Raw genomic sequence first — 19,624 nt, forward strand, 5'->3', positions numbered from 1 at the left:
CCTGATGGTAGTAACAAGAAGGCGTGACCCATATGGTGGCCTCAATGATGGATGCTGCCTTCTTAAGGCACTAACCCTTTAACATGCTTTTTTAAATTTTTTTTTTATTTACAGCGTGGTAACAGGCCCTTCCGGCCCAACGAGTCCACGCCGCCCATTTTAAACCCCAAATTAACCTACCCGTACGTCTTTAGAATGTGGGAGGAAACCGGAGCACCCGGAGGAAACCCACGCAGACAAGGGAGAACATACAAACTGCTTATGGACAGCGACGGGAATCGAACCCCGATTGCTGGCGCTGTAATAGCGTCGCGCTAACCGCTACGCTACCTCCTCAGTGGTAAGGAGAGTCAACTAAGAAAGACATCTTATGTTGCCCCTCAGAGATCCCTTATTTATACCCAGTCCCCACACCCTACTCATAAAATCACGTGCACTCAACCAGCTCCTCCTCTTGCCGTAGGGATGACATCATCACACCCAGCCCCGCCCCTTGTCATAGGCATCACGTGCACTCACCCAGCCCCACCTCTTGCTATGAGGATGACATCACCACACCAAGCCCCGCCCCTTGGCATGAACATGTGCTCTCAACCAGCTCCTCCTCTTGCCATAGGGATGACATCATCACACCCAGCCCCGCCCCTTGTCATAGGCATCACGTGCACTCACCCAGCCCCACCTCTTGCCATCAGGATGACATCATCACACCAAGCCCCGCCCCTTGGCATGAGGAGCATGTGCTCTCACCCAGCCCCACCTATTGCCATGGGATGACATCATCATACCAAGCCCCGCCCCTTGTCATGAGGAACATGTGCTCTCACCCAGTCCCACCTCTTGCTATGAGGATGACATCATCATACCCAGCCCCGCCCCTTGCCGTGGGAATCACGTGCTCTCACCCAGTCCCACCTCTTGCCATGAGGATGACATCATCACACCCAGCCCCGCCCCTTGCCGTGGGAATCACGTGCTCTCCTCCGCCCCGCCCCCTGCTCGCCGCTGTGGGTGCTCCGCATCGGGGCCTCGCTCTCGATCGAAATCCCCACAGCGCAGCCTCGCTCTCGCCGCGCTGGGGCCGGCCACCGCCGATTGGACGGCGGCGCGCAGGCGCCCTGGGCCCCGGGGGTGAGGGGGTTCAGCAGACAGAGAGTGGCGACGGCAGCGTTTAAACCGGGAGCGAGTTCGTGTCGAGTCGGGGAGGAGGGGGAGGGCTTGAAGAAGCTAAGAAACGGAGCCAGCCCGGCTGTAACGCGGCGGGATTCCCCTTCCTCCTCCCAACCCGTTTCCCCCCCCACCCCCTCAGCACCCTCACCCCTCCCTCCCCGTCCCCTCGCCAACTAACGGGGAGCCATGATGTGAAAGTGAAAGCGGGCGAGAGGAGGCGGAGAACGGACGGAGAGGTAATCGGCCAGGTATCCCGGGACGGGAGGGGCTCAGCCCAACGGCTCCCGGGGCTGGCGGCGGTGGCGGTGGCGGCGGCGGCGGGGGGAGGGGCGCGTGTTGTAGTGGCTCCCTGCACGGGGCTGGAGCTGCAGAGCAGAAAGGGTGCACGGCGTTTTAGTGCCCCGTGTAACCCGCATGCTTGGTATTGCAAGAGTGTCCCCACGCTCAAAATGTTAGGCTGCACGCATGCAAAGCAGCACCTCGCCGGTGTGCGTTCGTTGGGAGAAATGGTCTCTTCTGACACTGCAAATAGTAAAGGTTAATCGTGCAGAAATAATGGGTCGGAACTGGCTTTGAAATGTGTGTGTGTGTACGTTCGGGAATGTGCATAGTTTTAAATGTGTTGCAGCGTTGCAAGTTCTGAGAGAGCTGAAGACTTGAATACAGAATCAGTGAATGAGATCATGTTGATACTATTCACAGCAGGAATAATGGTGCAGTGGAGGAAAGCATAGGAAATGATCCTTTGTGGGGGGGGGGGTGGTGCTGTGGGAAGAAACTCGTGTTAAATTGTATTATTTTTCCCAACGTGTGATGTGTAGTTGGCAAGGAGGGGAATGCAAAATGATGCATCTGATTGACATTTTGCTGCCAGTAAAAGTGAGATTGGGTGGTGCAGTCAGAAAAGACCTGCAGTATGGTATAAAACCTGTAATGTACTATTACAGCTATATAGGTAGGTATGAATGAGTGTTGTATAATGACATTGACAGCTAGATAAAAGATGATAGCAAATATTAAGTTAGTAAGATGAGCAACAGAAAAATGATGTGGTTAAGAGTGCATGAGAAATTTGAGTATATTAGTAACATCACTAATGTACAAAACGTGCAGTGATATTTTTGGAGTGAATGAAAGATTAAGCAATACAATAGCTATGTAACAGCAATAAAACTGCAGTAAAATCGATGCCAAGAAAGCACGTTCTGGATTTTAAAAGTAGTAAGTACAGACTTATGAAGGAAAACGAGGTCTGAATTTTGACGATGGGATTGCAATGATTCTAATGGATTAATAGGGAGGAAATGATTCAGAATGTATGAATGAGAGTGGGAGGTCCTGGCAGAAAATGCTAGTACAGTCGTAGGGAACTGCACCTGAACCATGGGGGAGGGGTAAGGTGATAAGCGGGATATTGCTGCATGGGTTCAGAGGAAGACTGCAATGGAGAAATGCTGAAGAAGGAAACTTGAAATGTGTGAATAAGGACATTGCTGCATTGAAAGCCAGGAACAGGAGAGAGGTAAAACAAAACTAGTATATTATTAAAGAGCAGCAAGGATTTTCTTGGAACTGCAACCCTGATTCCCTGCCGTGGGAGGGGAACGCGGTCATTTGAAATTGTATGAATGGATGTTTTTCCTGAATGAAACAGTGAGATGACTGGGTAGGAACGAAAAAGCAAGAAAACAAAACACAGTATTGATGTGCTAATTGCGGATGAAGGACAGATAATTTACAAGCAACAAGCTATGAATTCTATATTTTTCTGCAAGTTCTGAGAGGAGAAATCTAGGCAAGATTTGTTGCTGATTGTTCTGTTTTGAGGGAATGAGCATGAGCAGGCTTTACTGCCAATGGACATCTGGCATATTGGAGCTTTTAGGAACAAATGTGAGTTTGCAGTTGAAACATAAGAGAATAGGTAGTTAGAAATGTCTTTAATTTCCGCGTGTTCTGTTCTGTGTTTTAATTTGCTTATTGCTTTGATGTCTACTTGGACCGCAAGTTAGTTGACCTTTTGTTTCCTGCACTTAGGGGCAGATAATTCAGATTAATCTTTGAAATCTCATGCTTCAGTAAAATGTTTTGAATTGTAGGCCAATGGTTTTTTGCTCATCTTTTTCACTTCTTCCCTCCACCTCCAACCACCCCCCCCCCCCCCCCCCAGACATTGAAAATTAATTGGTCAGTGAAAATACATTGAGAGATCGATATTCTACTGCTTGCCTGAGTGCTAATGTAATTAGAATCTTTTGGGGCACTTCACAGAAGTATTATCAAAAGTTAAATTTAATCTTGTCATAAAGCAGAGGTTAGACCACTTGACTAAGGTTTAGTTTTGGGGTGGAGGTGTTTTGCAAGGAAATTCCAGAGCTGCAAAGCTTGGTAGTTGAAGGCACAGTCACTAGTGATGTGATTTTAAAAAAAATCTTTGGGAATTTCAAGGGGCTAGAATTGGAAGAATGCTAAAGTCTGAGTGTTTTCGGACTGAGGAGTTTAGGGGTGTGGATCTGGTGGAGGAGACAGGTATTTAAAAGAATTTTAAAATTAAACTGTTGATTAATTTGCAGCCTGTGTAGCTCAGCAAGAACAAGGATGAAGGGTGAATGGGACGGTGGGACTTAGAAAAGATGAGCAGCAGAGTTTTGGTTGACCTTGGTTTGCAGAGCGGAAAATGGTGGAGGCCAGTCAGGAATAAAGTTGAAATGTCAAATCTAGAAGTAATAAACACATGAATAAAGATTACAGTAGCTGATGAGCTGAGGTGGGGTTATGTGTCATCATAAGGTAGAAATGGTGGTGATGTTGGTTTAGTTTCAGACTTTTGCTATGAAGAGGAGTGTGGCCAGTACTTGGAGAATAGGCTGTGAGAAGTTCCAATGATTCTGATCTTGATGTTTAGTTGGAAGAAACTTGTATTCATCCAGTGTTGGCAGGAGAAAGTCTGAGAATGAGGTGTCGGGAAGAGATGATGTAAAAGTAGTGTGCTTAAATTGATTAGGAAAATGTCAAAGGATGGCAGCAGAAGGAGACCTTGCATGTGAGCCACTGCCATAACTTTCTTACCTTATGATATGTTTCTAAGAAACGAAGGGAAGAAAAAATGACTGCTGGTTTTTGTACCTGTCTTACAGCTAAAGATGTTTGAGTAGTTTACATACGTGTTTGGTTTGGAAAGAATTCAGGATGTGTTATTTAACAGATGTAATCCAGGGACCACTTTATGTACACAAATCCATAGTTTTAAAAAATATTAACTTAAATTTTTAAAATTTAATTAATATTAAAAAAAATTAACATGCTGCTGTGCAAGAAATCCTGTAATGGCATTCTGTGATCAGATTTTAAAAGTATCTTGAGCTTGCCTTAAAGCTCAAGACCTATCTCCAGTGTTGAACTTTGATTCATATCATTTTGGATAATATGGTAATTGAACTTGACTGCAGACCTTAATAATTCAAGTTGGCAGTAAATGTAACCAAAGTAGAAACCACAATCGCACTAAGCTTATTAATGAAGTTGGACTGCTTAAAAGTGGGAACCAGGTTGTAATTTTGCTTGTGATTACCAATTCTCTTAGTATATTCATTTGTTCAGAGTTTGTTCAAATAATGTTCATACCAATGAACTGCCAGGCAATGTTTCTAACAATAGAGCATCAAACTACCTTCAGCATTCAACGGCTTTCTACCAGGAAGTTCTCCACCATCAACAGCTTGTTTAAATTGACCAGAAATGAAATTGGACCAGTCACGTAGGGTGCTTTTGTACAAGAACTAGTCAAAGCCTGGATATTCTTATACCTGAACCGCTTGCTGTTGTAAGATTCAAATCTGATACAGTACTCCACTTGCATGGGTGAAAGTAGATCCAACAACACTTCAGAAACTTGTCACCATCTAAGGCAGAGAAGCCTTGACTGGTATCTAATTCACCACCCTAAACATTCAATCTGTCTTCTGGGACTGCAGTGTGAACCATCTACAAAATTCATTGCTGAAACCTCTTTGACAGCACCTCATAGACCTGTGAATTCTATTGCCAGGAAAATTAAGGGCAGAAGGTGCTTAGCAATACCATGACCTTCAGCCTCTTGGAGTTGCATAACAAGGAAAAAACATAGGTGTTCTTTTATTGTCTAAATCTCACAACTCAATGTACTAGAAAGTTTGCAGTGTTTCTGAAAGGTTGCTGGCCACCATCTTCCCAAAGGAATTTGGAATGGACATCTCCAGCAACATGCACATCCTATAAATTGAATGTTTAGATTCTAGTTTGTGGGAATATGTGAAATGTCTGGTTGAGAAAATATGGTTATGAATTTTGAGTGGGTAACTGTGACAAGCCTACCAGAGACTTAATTCTGGGACAATGTGATATGTGCAATATTTATTATTTTTTAACAAGGATATTTTGTGGTGAGAAAGGTGTTTTTTTAAAAAAAAGTAAATTCAGTTCCATTGGGATGTGTTATTTTGTAGATGATGGCTGTTTAAAATAAGTGGGATTGATCAGATGGATACAGACTTTTCTTTTAGGACCGGGTTAAATTTGCGATGGTTGGGAAGCAGCAAGTCCTGAGTTCATGACGATAAAGTAGTTGTAACTCATGTTTTGGATAGCACGTCACTGATGTACTATTTATAAACGGGGTATTGATGTGACCATTTGTTCGGAGTAGTGGGAGAGGGGAAAGGAGGATTGATCAGTAGCAAAAAGAATCTATGATGAGTCAGTTCTGAGGGTGATCCTGACTTAATATTTGTGATGTTATCAAAATTGATGACTTTGGGGAAAGAATCATGAAAAACACTTTAAAATATAAGTTTTATTATATTACCTTCATGCATCAGTGCCTCAAGCCAATTTGGCCTACTGGGTGGGCAAAAGCAGGAAATATTCTAAATGAGCAGTGTCCTTGGCAAAGCAGTGAAATGAATGACATTTGAATTTTGCGTATTAAGATGGAAGAAATTCCTGTTTTTGAAAAGTCTGTATAATGCTGAAGAGTAGTTGTTTGCATTTGTATGCATTTTAATATAGGGAAACTTTTGAAGCAGCTTCATATTTAATCATATCAGATTTTTTAAAAATGGATCCTAGGTAAAGGTGCTAATAAGAGGGGTGACCAGGTGTGTTTATGAAGGGTCTTAAAGGAGAGAAGAAAATGAAGAGGCAACAACAACCAAAGCCCGATCTGCCATCTGGAACTACCTGTCTTGAATGCGGAAGAACTTTCAGAGCCAAGATTGGACTCATAAGCCACTTGAGAGCCCATAAATAAATCAACGGAACGAAGACCATCATCCTCGACCTCGGGATAGCGACGATGACGAATATAGGGAAACTTTTGAAGCAGCTTCATACGTAATATCAGATTTAAAAAAAAATGGATCCTAGGTAAAGGTGCTAATAAGAGGGGTGACCAGGTGTGTGTTTATGAAGGGTCTTAAAAGACAAGAGGATTGGTTAAGAGGGAATTTCAAAGCGTGGACCTGAGACAATTGAAGGCACAGCTGCCTATGGTTGGGTGAAGAGATAGATGAATAAGTGAATTGAGGAGTAATGTTTGTTGTGGCTGCTGGCTGACCCTGATTAGAGGGAGGGACAAAATGTGCAGTATGAGATTTAACAGGAATAGAAAATATAATTCTGAACTGTTGTAGAATTGTGTAGTTCAACCATGGACGTCAATGGTAGATAAAGAGACTAAGGATAGGCAATTGACCATAGAACTTTAAAAATATGCACTTGGTTGTGAAGAATAGTTTGTACTTCCTAAAAGATGTTGACATTAGGATTTAACTCTAGCTATGTGTGATACACATTTTTGTGTATGATTTTTCTGCACAGTCTACATACAAGTTCAATGAATGTAACACTATGGATACTAGAAACCAAGATCTGCATTTGGAACTGTGAATTTGTTTCACATTGCCAGGAGTTCAGTGGGTGTTCTACCTCAAACTAAATTGATACTAATAAAGAAAACCAATCATATTAGTTTCAACTAGCTATGTTAGTGTCAGTCAGTAACACAAAGGAACTGAAAGTCACTGAATCCAAAAAAAGACTGGATCTGGAGATCTGAAGAAAAAGTTGTTTAGATAACATCTGTGAGAGGAGAAATAGTTTTTCAGTTTGAGACCATCTTCAGACTTTCAAATTTTCATTGGTGGGGTTGTGGTGATGTCACAAAACAGAACAATCCTTCACGGGCTGACAATATCAAATGTAACACAAGGAATAGGGGAGACAAGTTAAGTTGCATTCCTCTGTGTGGCTCAGTAGTCATAGAATCTTACAGAATGGCAATGGGCCATTTGCCCTAACTCTATGCTGACCAGTGGGTGCCCTTTCTTTTGCATCCCATCTCCCTTCATTTGGCCCATAGCTTCCTGTGCCTAAGTGATTCAAGTGCTCATGTGGGTACTATTTAAATGGCATCAGTTCTGCCCTCATTAATAGTTCTTATTTCTTCACTCCTTCTTCACCAGCACCCCTTTGCCAAAATAAAGTTACTAGTGTTTGATTTTAGACTATTTCAGTCTGCTTTAATCTTTAAACTTCAGTTCCAGTGGGATTCTTCTACACTACTCATATCTCCCTACTTTTTCCTTCTCTAATGCCAGAGGAATTTCTAATTAAATGGACTGTTGGGTACTCTATTTGTGATATTGAGTTGAGAATTTTTCAATTAATATATGGCCCATTAGTCTGCTTAGTTGAGGTAACATTGGGGTTATAATTAATCACAAACCCTTCATACTTTTTGCAAACAGAACTAATTTAAATTTTATTTTGATATGAGTAGAATGGACGGTTTTGAAGCCACTTTCACTTCAACTCGCATCTTCTTTACCCCTTGGCATTGGGACTAGATGCTTAACATGACAGGTTGGTAGTTGGTGATAGGGTGCATCTTTGTTTCTTATGCTGGGCTTCTTTGTGCTTCTAACAAAGTGACTCTATCAGTACCATCCCTAATGCTCAATTTTGAACAGTCTTGGACTAGGAGTCATTTGGGATGTTCCAAGGAGCCTCTGAGAACATCCTTAAATTGTTTCCTCTGTACCTGGTAATCTCATGCAGTGACAGAGCCTGGAGTAAACTTTATGCTTTGGAAGTCTACTACTGGCATGCAAGACATCTGGCCTGCCCATAGTAGCTTGCTGACTATAATTAGAGTATCAATACTGGAGATGTTGTCCTGGTAGAGAACACAGATGTAGGTTTGCTTATCTGGCCAGTGGACTTGGAAGATTTTCAAGAAAGCATTGATATTACCTCTCCAGTGCTTTGGGCTGCATGTAGTCCATATCTCAAAATTGTACAGGAGGATGGAAGGATGTTACTGCTACCTGGTAGACCTTTACTGTCTTGGGCATCAAACACATGGATGGCAAAAGAAACACCAGCTTACTGAAAATGGTGGTGAATTTCATCATTAATGCCTTCCTTTTCTTGATGTAGCTCCTGAGGTGGGAAGTAGTTGATGATTTCCAGGTGAATGGCTTTGTCATGAAGCTTGGTGACTGAGGTTGGAGTTATCTTGGTTTTGGAGTAGGGAAGATGTGGGTTGAGCTGTTTCCCATTTGTTCTGCAAGTTAGCTCAACTTACACCAGGAAGTTTGGAGGTGGTCATTATTGTGGTGAGAAAGATTTAAGAAAAGTGTTGGTAAAGCTGTGCTTACCTTCTGAGGTTGGGTCTATTGCAGACCCATTAGTTAAGATGAATCCTCGCATATCTTCATGTAGCACATTTTAGGTTGGAGATGAATTTGGGCAGCAAAATTTGAAGGATATTCCAGGGTTCCCCTCTATTTGTGAAGTCAAAATAGGGCACATCCAGTTCTTGATCTGCTTACTCCATTTCCTTTGGAGTTGATGCATGATAAGATGTTCATTGTGCCTTTGGGTAGGTGGAATCTGTTACAATTCGGGGAGCAACTTTTCCTAGGGAGTGTGTGATTAAGGAGGACCCTTATGACTTTCCCTGTTGCAGACAGCAGTTACTAGTTACTGCAATTAGTTATTTCTTGAAGATTGCCACAATTTTGGTGTCTAGCAACTCCTTTTCCCAAATGTGAAATGAGCTCTGAATTTATGGTGCATGTTTTAATCTGTTGAGTTTAGAATTTGGTCAGAGATACTTCCTACTTCCAAGGCTTTGTGGTTTTTCAGTTGATGTAATCTTCTCAACATCTTGTCAGTCTGTGGTGCTGGACTAGGTAGCTTAATGTAGGTTGGAACTGAATGCAGAGTCACAGTTGAGTTCAAAGTGCTTCTTCCAGTGGGCAGACTGCCTCTTTCCTGTATTATTGACTTTCAGCTGGTTGGGACCTGTTTGGACTGTTGATGATGCTGAAGAACCCACAAATGTCATGGTCATTAAATTTTTGGATCTCCTGTGCCCTTTCCATTTCATCTGTTCTTTATGTCACAAGTTTTTTGTTAGATGTTGATCTTCAGGTGCCTGTATTTGCTTTCTCTTGAGGTGCAGTAGAGTTTCTCATCATTCTCACTAAACCAATCATGGTGTTTTCTGGTGGAGTCCATCTTTTTGCAGCTGCTAATTATGTTAGATGTCAAGGCACTCCAGGCATTGAGGGCATTCTACCTCCTGATGGTTGGGGATTGTCAGGTGTCTGGGGTACTTTTTTCAAGACCACCTCATGAAAATTGCATACCTTTTTCTGTTTTCCATTCTAGAAAGTGATGTACCCACAGCGTTTTTCCTCCACCTGTACCTTGCAGAGGCCAAACTTCAGCTCTCAGTCCAGATGGAAGTATGAGAATGTATCTGAGATCTTCCCTCCACAACCTCCAACCTGGTAGTACCCCAACGTTGCAGTACCCACTTCTACCTGCTACTCAAGATTGACAAACAGGCCTGACCCAGTAGATCCTTTATTTCAGCCTGCTCTTACCTTACTGAACTTATTTCTTATCTTGACTTGATCAAGTCCGCTCTGGTCCATTCCTTCCCGTTTACATTTGTGATACTCTGATGCCCTTGATACCCTGTCATTTTGATGGTTTGATTCCCTGGACCCAATTGGCTCATTTTCATGGATGTTCAATCCCTTAACCTTCCTGAAATGGGATAGAAGTTTATTGGGGCCCTCTGTTTTTCCTTGAACAGAGGCCAAACAAATTTTCTCCCTTCCTCTTCCCCACCCCCCCCCCCCCCCCCCATATGTTCGATTGGCAGAACTTGACCTTGTACTCAACAATCTCTTTGGCTTCCACTCACTTTCTTCAGATTAAAGGTACAGCTATGGGAATTTGCATGGACCTAGCTACGCCTGTCGCTTTTGGATACCATAGAACCATACAGCACAAAACAGGCCCTTCGGCCCACCGTGTCGTGCCGTCCATCAGACCACACTCACATTACCTAACCCCTTCCTCCCGCATATCCCTCTATCTCACGTTCCTCCATATGCCTATCCAACAAGCTCTTGAACCTGTTCAATGTATCTGCCTCCTCCACCACCACCCCAGGCAGTGCATTCCATGCACCAACCTCTCTTTGGGTGAAAAACCTCCCTCTGACATCTCCCCTGAACCTCCCACCCATAACCTTAAAGCCATGCCCTCTCGTCTTGAGCATTGGTGCCCTGGGAAGGAGGCGCTGACTGTCTACTCTATCTATTCCTCTCAATATTTTATATACCTCTATCATGTCTCCTCTCACCCTCCTCCTTTCCAGTGAATAAAGCCCTAGCACCTTAAGCCTCTCCTCATATTCAATACCCTCCAATCCAGGCAGCATCCTGGTAAATCTCCTCTGCACCCTCTCCAATGCCTCCACATCCTTCCTATAATGAGGCGACCAGAACTGAACACAGTACTCTAAATGTGGCCTAACTAGAGTTTTGTAAAGCTGCATCATAACCTCGCGGCTCTTAAACTCAATCCCACGATTTATGAAAGCCAACATCCCATTGGCCGCCTTAACTGCTCTTTCCACCTGTGAGGCAACTTTCAACGAACTGTGAATATGAACCCCCAGATCCCTCTGCTCCTCCACACTGCCAAGTACCTTGCTGTTTACCCTGTACTCTGCCCTGGAGTTTGTCCTTCCAAAGTGTACCACCTCACACTTCTCCAGATTGAACTCCATCTGCCACTTGTCAGCCCAGCTTTGCATCCTATCAATATCCCTCTGTAAGCTCCGACAGCCCTCCATACTATCCACAACACCGCCTATCTTAGTGTCGTCCACAAACTTACTAACCCAGCCCTCCACCCCCTCATCTAAGTCATCTATAAATATCACAAAAAGTAGAGGTCCCAGAACCGATCCCTGCGGGACACCACTAGTCACTGCCTTCCAATCCGAGGGCACTCCTTCCACCACAACCCTCTGCTTTCTACATGCAAGCCAATTCCTAATCCACACAGCCAAGCTTCCTTGGATCCCTTGACCTCTGACCTTCTGAAGAAGCCTACCATGAGGAACCTTATCAAATGCCTTACTAAAATCCATGTAAACCACATCCACCACACTGCCCTCATCAATCTTCCTGGTCACCTCCTCAAAGAACTCTATCAGGCTTGTGAGGCAAGATCTTCCCTTCACAAAGCCATGCTGGCTGTCCCTAATCAGTCCATGATTCTCTAGGTGTTCATAAATCCTATCCCTTAGAATCCTTTCTAACAGCTTACCCTCCACAGACGTGAGACTCACCGGTCTATAATTCCCCGGCCTATCCCTATTACCTTTTTTGAACAAGGGGACCACATTCGCAACCCTCCAATCCTCCGGTGCCACCCCCGTAGACAACGAGGACTCAAAGATCCTTACCAGCGGTTCAGCAATCTCCTCCCTAGCCTCTCGAAGCAGCCTGGGGAAAATCCCATCAGGCCCCGGAGATTTATCTGTCTTAATATTATTTAACAACTTCAACACATCCTCTCTCTTGATATCAACAACCTCGAGAACATTACCCCTACCAGCACTCCCTTCCGCATCATCAAGACCCCTCTCCCTGGTGAATACCGAAGAGAAGTACTCATTCAGAACTACTCCCACTTCCGCCGCCTCCAGGCAAATTCTCCCACCTTTGTCCTTAATCGGACCTACCTTCACCCTTAATCGGACCTACCTTCACCCTAGCCATCCTCCTACCCTTCACGTACTTGAAAAAGGCCTTGGGATTTTCCTTAACCCTACTAGCCAAAGCCTTTTCATGTCCCCTTCTAGCTCTCCTCAGCTCTTTCTTAAGTTCCTTCCTCGCTACCCTATATTCCTCACGGGCCCTGTCTGAACCTTGCTGCTTATACCTCACGTATGCTACCTTCTTCTCCCTAACAAGTCGTTCCACCTTTCTCGTCACCCACGGTTCCTTCACCCTGCCATTCCTTCTCTGCCTCACCGGGACATATTTATCCCTAACATCCTGCATAAGATCCCTGAATATCGACCACATCCCCATGGTACATTTTCCTTCAAAAAGGACATCCCAATTTACACTCCCAAGTTCTCTCCTTATAGCCTCATAGTTAGCCCTTCCCCAATTGAAAAATCTCTTGTCCTCTCTGCACCTGTCCCTGTCCATGACAATTTTAAATGTTATGGAGCAATGGTCACTGTCCCCCAAATGCTCACCCACCAATAGATCCTTCACCTGTCCCGGTTCATTTCCTAAAACTAGATCTAACATGGCATTCCCTCTTGTTGGCCTGTCAACATACTGCGTCAGGAATCCCTCCTGGACACACTTAACAAATTCTGTCCCATCTAAACCTTTGGCACTAAGCAGGTTCCAGTCTATATTTGGGAAGTTGAAGTCTCCCATTATAATAACCCTGTTATTTCTGCTTCTTTCCAAACACTGCCTGGCAATCTGCTCCTCTATATCTCTACTGCTACCGGGGGGCCTATAGAATACTCCTAGTAGAGTAACTGCTCCTTTCTTGTTCCTTAACTCCACCCATATGGACTCTAGAGATGATCCTTCTACAACATCCATCTTTTCCACAGCCGTAACAGTGTCCCTGACCAGTATCATGGGACAATCCTTGTTGGCTTATTTGGGACTGCTCCCACAACCTTTTCTCCAATACATTGCTGACTGCAATAGTGCAGCATTTCATTTTCTTTCCAATCTAGTCTACTGCATTTGTGTTCACAATATGGTGGACTCTACATTGGTGAAACAAAATGCAGATTGTGTGATTGCTTTGTGAGATAAAATTTCAGCATCTGCAATTTTGTTTGCTGCCTTGTTCTTTAGTTGGCTGCCTTCTGTCTATTGTGTCACTAGGTGAAAATTTCAATGGCAGAGCTATTTTGGTTCAAGTCTGTTGCTGTTGAGGGTTGTTCATGTGCAACCTACCTGAATGTTTTCTCAGAGCTCAGTGAAGACCTGTATCAAATAAGACTCTTACCCCCAACACTTAACTCAATCTTTCCCATTGCATCTCACTTCCACAAGTCCTTGCAAGAGTGGAGGTAATCTTTAGAACTAATGGGCAACCTATGTTCAATGGAATTGAACACTACACTCTAGAACCTCAAGGCAAACTGTGTTTGTGCACTGCTTGGATGCTAAGTTGGACTATCTATAGCAGGCACCTCAAGGAAATGGAAGTATACAACCAATGCTATCACTGCAAGATCCTCCATATTCACTGGAAGGATAAATGAGTCTATTTCAGTGCCCTCTTCTAAGCCAACATCCCAAGTATTAAGGCCCTAATTACATTCGTTTAGCTCTGCTGGGCAGGCCATATTGTTAGCCTGCTTTTGTGTCAAGCATGCAATCTCTCATGGGAGAAGATTACTGGGTGAACAGAGGAAAACATTCAAATGTGTGCTCAAAGCTTCCATGAGGATCTACAATATTCCTACTGACTCCTGGCCCATAACTTCTCAAAATGGAGAAGCAGTCAGGATGGCAATGAAACCATTGCTTATGCATTAGGAGTACACAGATGCTCTGTAAATAGTGGAAGGAGTGCATCACCTCAAACTACCCACTTGCCCACCCTACACCACCTCAAACTACCCACTCGCCCACCCCATCGGGCACCTCCTATGTGGAATAGTCTGCGGTACAATTTTTAAATTGACTTCCGTTTCTAAATTCTCCCATAAAAGAAAACAATTTTGCTACATTTGTCCTCTCAAGATCTCTTTAGATCATCTTTGTGAGGGGCAAAACATTTCTTCATTTTGTAGGTTCTGAAGAGCTATAATTTTTTCAAAGGATAATCTAATCAAGTACTTCAAAGTGTGGGTATACTTTTGATATAACAAGGAGTCATTATTAACAAATCCTATTATTCTGCGATTGGTAATCATGATAGAATATTTCTACTGATTGGGAAAAGGACTTTAATGGTTATGTAAAACAAAACTGCAGATGCTGGAATCTGAAAAACTGAACTGCTGAATGAATTCAGTCAGTCAAGCAGCATCTGTGGAAAGAGAAACCAGTCAACATTTCACGTGTTCCTCATTATTAGGGGAGGAGTGGAGGGTTTACAGTTAAAAGCAGATCTGGGGGAGGAATGAGGTGTGAGACGAGGCCATATGGAATTAGGTTAAGAAATCAGGTGTTAAAAAACATTAGGAAGGCATTAAAATAAACTGGATGAGAAAGGGACATAAGCATGTGTTGTGTGAAAAAGGTTCTTTTGGGATCTTAAAGATGGAGGACTCTGGACTCAGGCTTTGAATCTTAAAAATAGTTTAACCGCAAAGGCAAATATAGGAACAATGAATGGGAACGAATGTACACCCGCGCACACAGACAGAAGATCGCGAAAGTAAGGGAAATCGCAATGGTGTCACACACTAAACAAGTTATAACTTATCAAGGGATAAACACTTCAATGCCTGAACACCTTGATCTAGATAAGCATTGGCTCTAACACTCCCTGGAATCTGACTAAAATGCTCCCAAACCTCATGATGGTCCACTCTCTTACCAATGGTCTCTGCAGCATTGTTTCACTATTCCTGGGGCAGTCAAAAGAGGAAGAGCCAGGAATGTGCAGCACTCTTTATAGTGCTGGAAGGTTGGGTGGAGCCAGACCAGGTAATTTAGATAAGCCAATGGCTTGGGGGTCAAGGACAAAGGGGTTTACCAAAGCCAATGGTCAGGCAGGTTCAGGAACAAAGTTGCTCTCCAAGGCCAATCCCTATGCCCACACCTGATGGGTGGGGTGGAGCCAAACCTTGATTGACAGTGGTGTCACTTCTGATCTGATAAGCAATGCTGTTCTCCGACCAGAGGGGTCGGTGTTGTTATTGTCATGTGACAGCCATGTGCTTTCATACTACAGCATGATAATGGGGAATGATGAGAGAGCAGTTTATCTGAAGTTGAAGAATTCACTGTTCAGTCCAGAATGTTGCAAAGTGCCTAGATGGAAGATAAAATGTTCTAGTTTACGTTGGGCCCTACTGTGACAGTGGTGAAGGCTGTACAAAGGTTGAGAATTAGTAGAGTGCAACAGTGAAATTTTATTTACAGCGTGGTAACAGGCCCTTCCGGCCCAACAAGTCAGCACCGCCCATTTTTTTAAAACCCAATTAACCTACCCGTATGCCTTTGCAATGTGGGAGGAAACTGGAGCACCCGGAGGAAATCCACGCAGACACGGGAGAACGTACAGACGCCTTATAGACTTTATGCATTACCTAGAACGTGCTGGGGGCAGCCCACAAGTGTCACCACTCTTCTGGCATCAACATAGCGTGCCCACAGTTCCTAACCCATACGTCTTTGAAATGTGGGAGGAAACCCGCGCAGACACTGGGAGAACATACTCCTTACAGACAGCGGTGGGAATTGAACCCGGGTGGCTGGCACTGTAATAGCGTAATGCTTACTGTGCCAATAGGACTTGGGCAAAAGAGGGGCAATGTATAAAAGAACAGAATGGTCAGTGTCTTTGTTAGGAAAGGCTTCTGAAAGTTTTCAAGCTTTGTCTGGGGTGGCGGAGGAGGAAGCATTTGTGTAAAGGAGATTGAGGGATTGGAAATAGTTTTCAAGGGCAGTCAGTTTGGATAATGTATAAAATGGCCAGAGTTGCAGAAAGCCAGGATTGTTGATGTTTTGAGAGGTGGATTAGGAGGAGGGGTAGTGTTGAGGCAAGTGGACAATGTGGCAGAAGCAGATCTTGAGTTTTGGAATAGTAATCCATGACCAATTAGCATAATTACCTAGGACACTTCCTTTCCCTCCCCTGCCTCCCATCCCAGTAATGAATGTAAAGAACCTTTTATTGGTCTTGTTCACATGCATGTTCTTGGGAGACCAGACCTGTGCAATCTCACCAGGGACCCATGTAATTGTCTTTAGTTGTGTAAGCAAATTGTCTTGCATTAAAGGCTGATGTAATGTTTACCTTTAATTGCTTGCTGTACTTTCATTGATTTGTATACAAACAGACCATGTCTGCCTGAGCACAGCAAGTTCAGAGTTATCTTAAATTTTGCTTTTTTTTCTACCTTAGAAAAATATTTATCAAGATTAGATTTAGAACCATAGAACCATACAGCACAAAACAGGCCCTTCGGCCCACCGTGTCATGCCGTCCATCAGACCACCCTCACACTACCTAACCCCTTCCTCCCGCATATCCCTCTATCTCACGTTCCTCCATATGCCTATCCAACAAGCTCTTGAACCTGCTCTTTCCTCATGCCAGTTGAAGTCTCTTTGGATCCTTGAAGTTCTCACCCACACAGCTTTATCATTATCAAACTGGATATAATATTTTATCCGCTCATCCAAATTATTGATACAACTTCTGAGCAGCTGGGACCTAAGCACTGCCAGTGGCACCCCACTAATTGTAGCCTTCTAATGCAAAAATGGCCCTTTTATTCTGACTCTTTTCTGCTGTTAATCAATCAATGTCAGCATCTTACCTCAGTCCCATGTCCTATATTCTTGTTCTTTCTCTACCATTTCCTTGTTTCTTATGCAATTATTTCTCATTCTGTAAGAGATCCTTTAACTTGTATTTTCTTTTTGTAGAAGCCTTTTACAGTCTTTTTATTTTTTAATTACTCTTGTATTCTAATTTAACAGTGTCTTTGTACTCATGGTGAATACGGAAATTTTCCCATTACTGAGGCTTGTTATTGTTTGGCAAAAATTATAAGCCATTTCCTTTGATCTAATCTTTGTTAGCCATGTTTGGGCAACTTTTCCTGTTGGGTTTTTGTCTTAACATGTATTGTAAACTATGTATTTGTTGGTGATTACTTGTAGTGGTGTAGTTTCTCAATCTACCATAGCCACCTCATGCGTCACCCTTTATTGTTTATATTCAGGATCCTTGGATTGAACAAAATCACCTCCTGTCTTTTGTCCTGTCTGCATCATTGGTTCCTGCATGGAGAACAAAATATGATCTTACCCCTCCCATGTCAAGTTACTCTCCAACCTTGAGAAATACTCTTAACCTTAGCATCAGGCAAGCAACACAGGCTTGGGGACTGGTTGTTAATTCAGAGAATAGTGTCTATCTTGTTAGCTGTACTGCCCCCTACTACTTTTACATTTCTTACCACTTACTGTCTTGAATGGCCCCATGGTGATGTGGTCATTTTGTTTATCCCCTTGCTGTTTCTTCACTTAACTATAAAATCTACAGGGACCTTGCACCATCTGTGATGCCATCTCTCAACATACCTTCCTCTTTCCCCTCCACTCAGCATTCTAAAGATGTTGTAGCTTCCTGGATGGTCTATGTCGTGACTGACTAAGCTGAGCCACATGTAAGCTGTAACTGGGTTTAATAAAAGACTTTATTGAACACAGCAGATCTTCTGGAGAGAATCTTGAATCCTCTCCTGACACAATGTTTTGTACTACTTAAGCACAAAGATAACAATAAATGACTAACTACAGTTTCAGTGGTTATATCACTTAATTAGCTTTAATATTTTGAATGTAACTTTGCAGAATTACGTATCTACAATGGTAGCACATCCCAGCCAGCAGAACTCCTTTGAATATTGAATACTGGTGACTGGTCCAAAAGCTGCTCAGCACAAACTCCAGAGACCCAAAATATACCTCCATTGTTACAGTGAGGGATGGCTCCCTGAATATACAACTAGCCAGAATATTAAGTGACAAAACAGACCTGTCCTGAACTGCATATTAAATGGAATGGGTATACCTTTAACGATGTGTTGATATAGGAGATGGCCACTTACTGCCTTCCCTAATCTCATCCTGATGTTTACAGTGAGCATCAATTAACATGAACATTCATCGATCATCTTCCCCTGCATAGTTTCAATGGTACACAATCAAAATGTCCCCCACCCAACGATTGTTTTCAATAGCCTTAAAGAATCATTGAAGTTAAATTGTGAACAGGTTTTATTTTTCTTGAAGACCAGTTCTGCAGTCTCGTGTCCTCATTTTAATTAATATCCACTATTCATACTTTCATAACTCCAGAATAATCCCTAACAGTGTGGTTCACTCTTCCAACTTCAATTACTCATTCCCATTCCCATGGCACCACCTTGTGCATTTGCTGTAGATGCCTCATCTGCTTTTGCTTCCATTCTTCCCAGCATCCAGGGCCCAAAGCACTGAAACTGAAACTGTTTTTACCTGTGTACCAATTTACTATATAGCACAACTCACATTGTGGTAGTCTCGCCTCTGCACTCTCAGTCATGATGCAGGGTTTTGACCCGAAACATTGACAGTTTCTTTCCTCTCACAGATTCTGCCCAACCCGCTAAGTTCCTCCAACACATTGTTGCTTGTAGTTGTCTTTGCACTGAGTTTATACCCAGAGTGGGTGACCGCTTTGTAGAACACTGTTTCATTCAATCCATAATTAACTTTAAACTTCGAGTTTCCTGTCAATTTGCACACCCACTTTGACCTCTTGTTTGGTCTCCTGTACAATTGCACCCAAGCTCAACTTGAGCTTAAGAGAGAGCACCATGTTCCAAATTGGCTCATCTTTTGATCGGGCACGTCTCAGTGTTCTGAATGAGAGTTTCAAATGATGAGCAATCTCAGCTTTTGCATTTCTTATATCACCTTCTGTAGATATTTTTTCACCAGTATATCAAGGCAAAGAAGGCTGTTGACCAATGTGTGTAAATGGCATTTAGTATAAATGGGGACAATGGTTGGTGTTGATGTTGTGGGCTGAAGGGCTTGTTTGCTTATTTGATTCTATTAGCACCTTCTGAAAACTTGCATTTTCTTTACTAATCCTTTGACTATTTTCACTATCGCCCTTATTGTCATTTAATCTCTCTGGTTTCTCTTTCCCCCACCCCCCCCCCCTTTTTTTTTGTAGACCTTTTATTCTCTTCTCTAATCCCCATGCTGCATTTTAAAAGTTGTTTGATTTCAAACTTTTCCTAGCTCTAATGAAAGATCTTTAAAACAAACATTTGCTTCTTAGTTGCTGTTATGCACTCAAATTCATCTTTTTCTTG

At 43.1% G+C, this 19,624-nt stretch overlaps 1 protein-coding gene across 2 annotated transcripts in view; it reads left to right on the forward strand.

Annotated features, from left to right (window-relative positions):
- Nucleotides 1–1,059: 1,059 nt before the first annotated feature.
- Nucleotides 1,060–19,624, forward strand: part of ptpn4a (protein tyrosine phosphatase non-receptor type 4a) — a 179,017-nt gene continuing 160,452 nt past the window's right edge. The window contains exon 1 of one of the 2 annotated variants that reach the window (XM_052010826.1): nt 1,060–1,406. The gene's annotated coding sequence lies outside the window, so the exon portion shown is untranslated. The remainder of the gene's footprint in view (nt 1,407–19,624) is intronic. The other variant, XM_052010835.1, reaches the window with a different exon arrangement.

Source organism: Pristis pectinata, chromosome 1, assembly GCF_009764475.1.
Source record: "Pristis pectinata isolate sPriPec2 chromosome 1, sPriPec2.1.pri, whole genome shotgun sequence".
NCBI lineage: Eukaryota > Metazoa > Chordata > Chondrichthyes > Rhinopristiformes > Pristidae > Pristis > Pristis pectinata.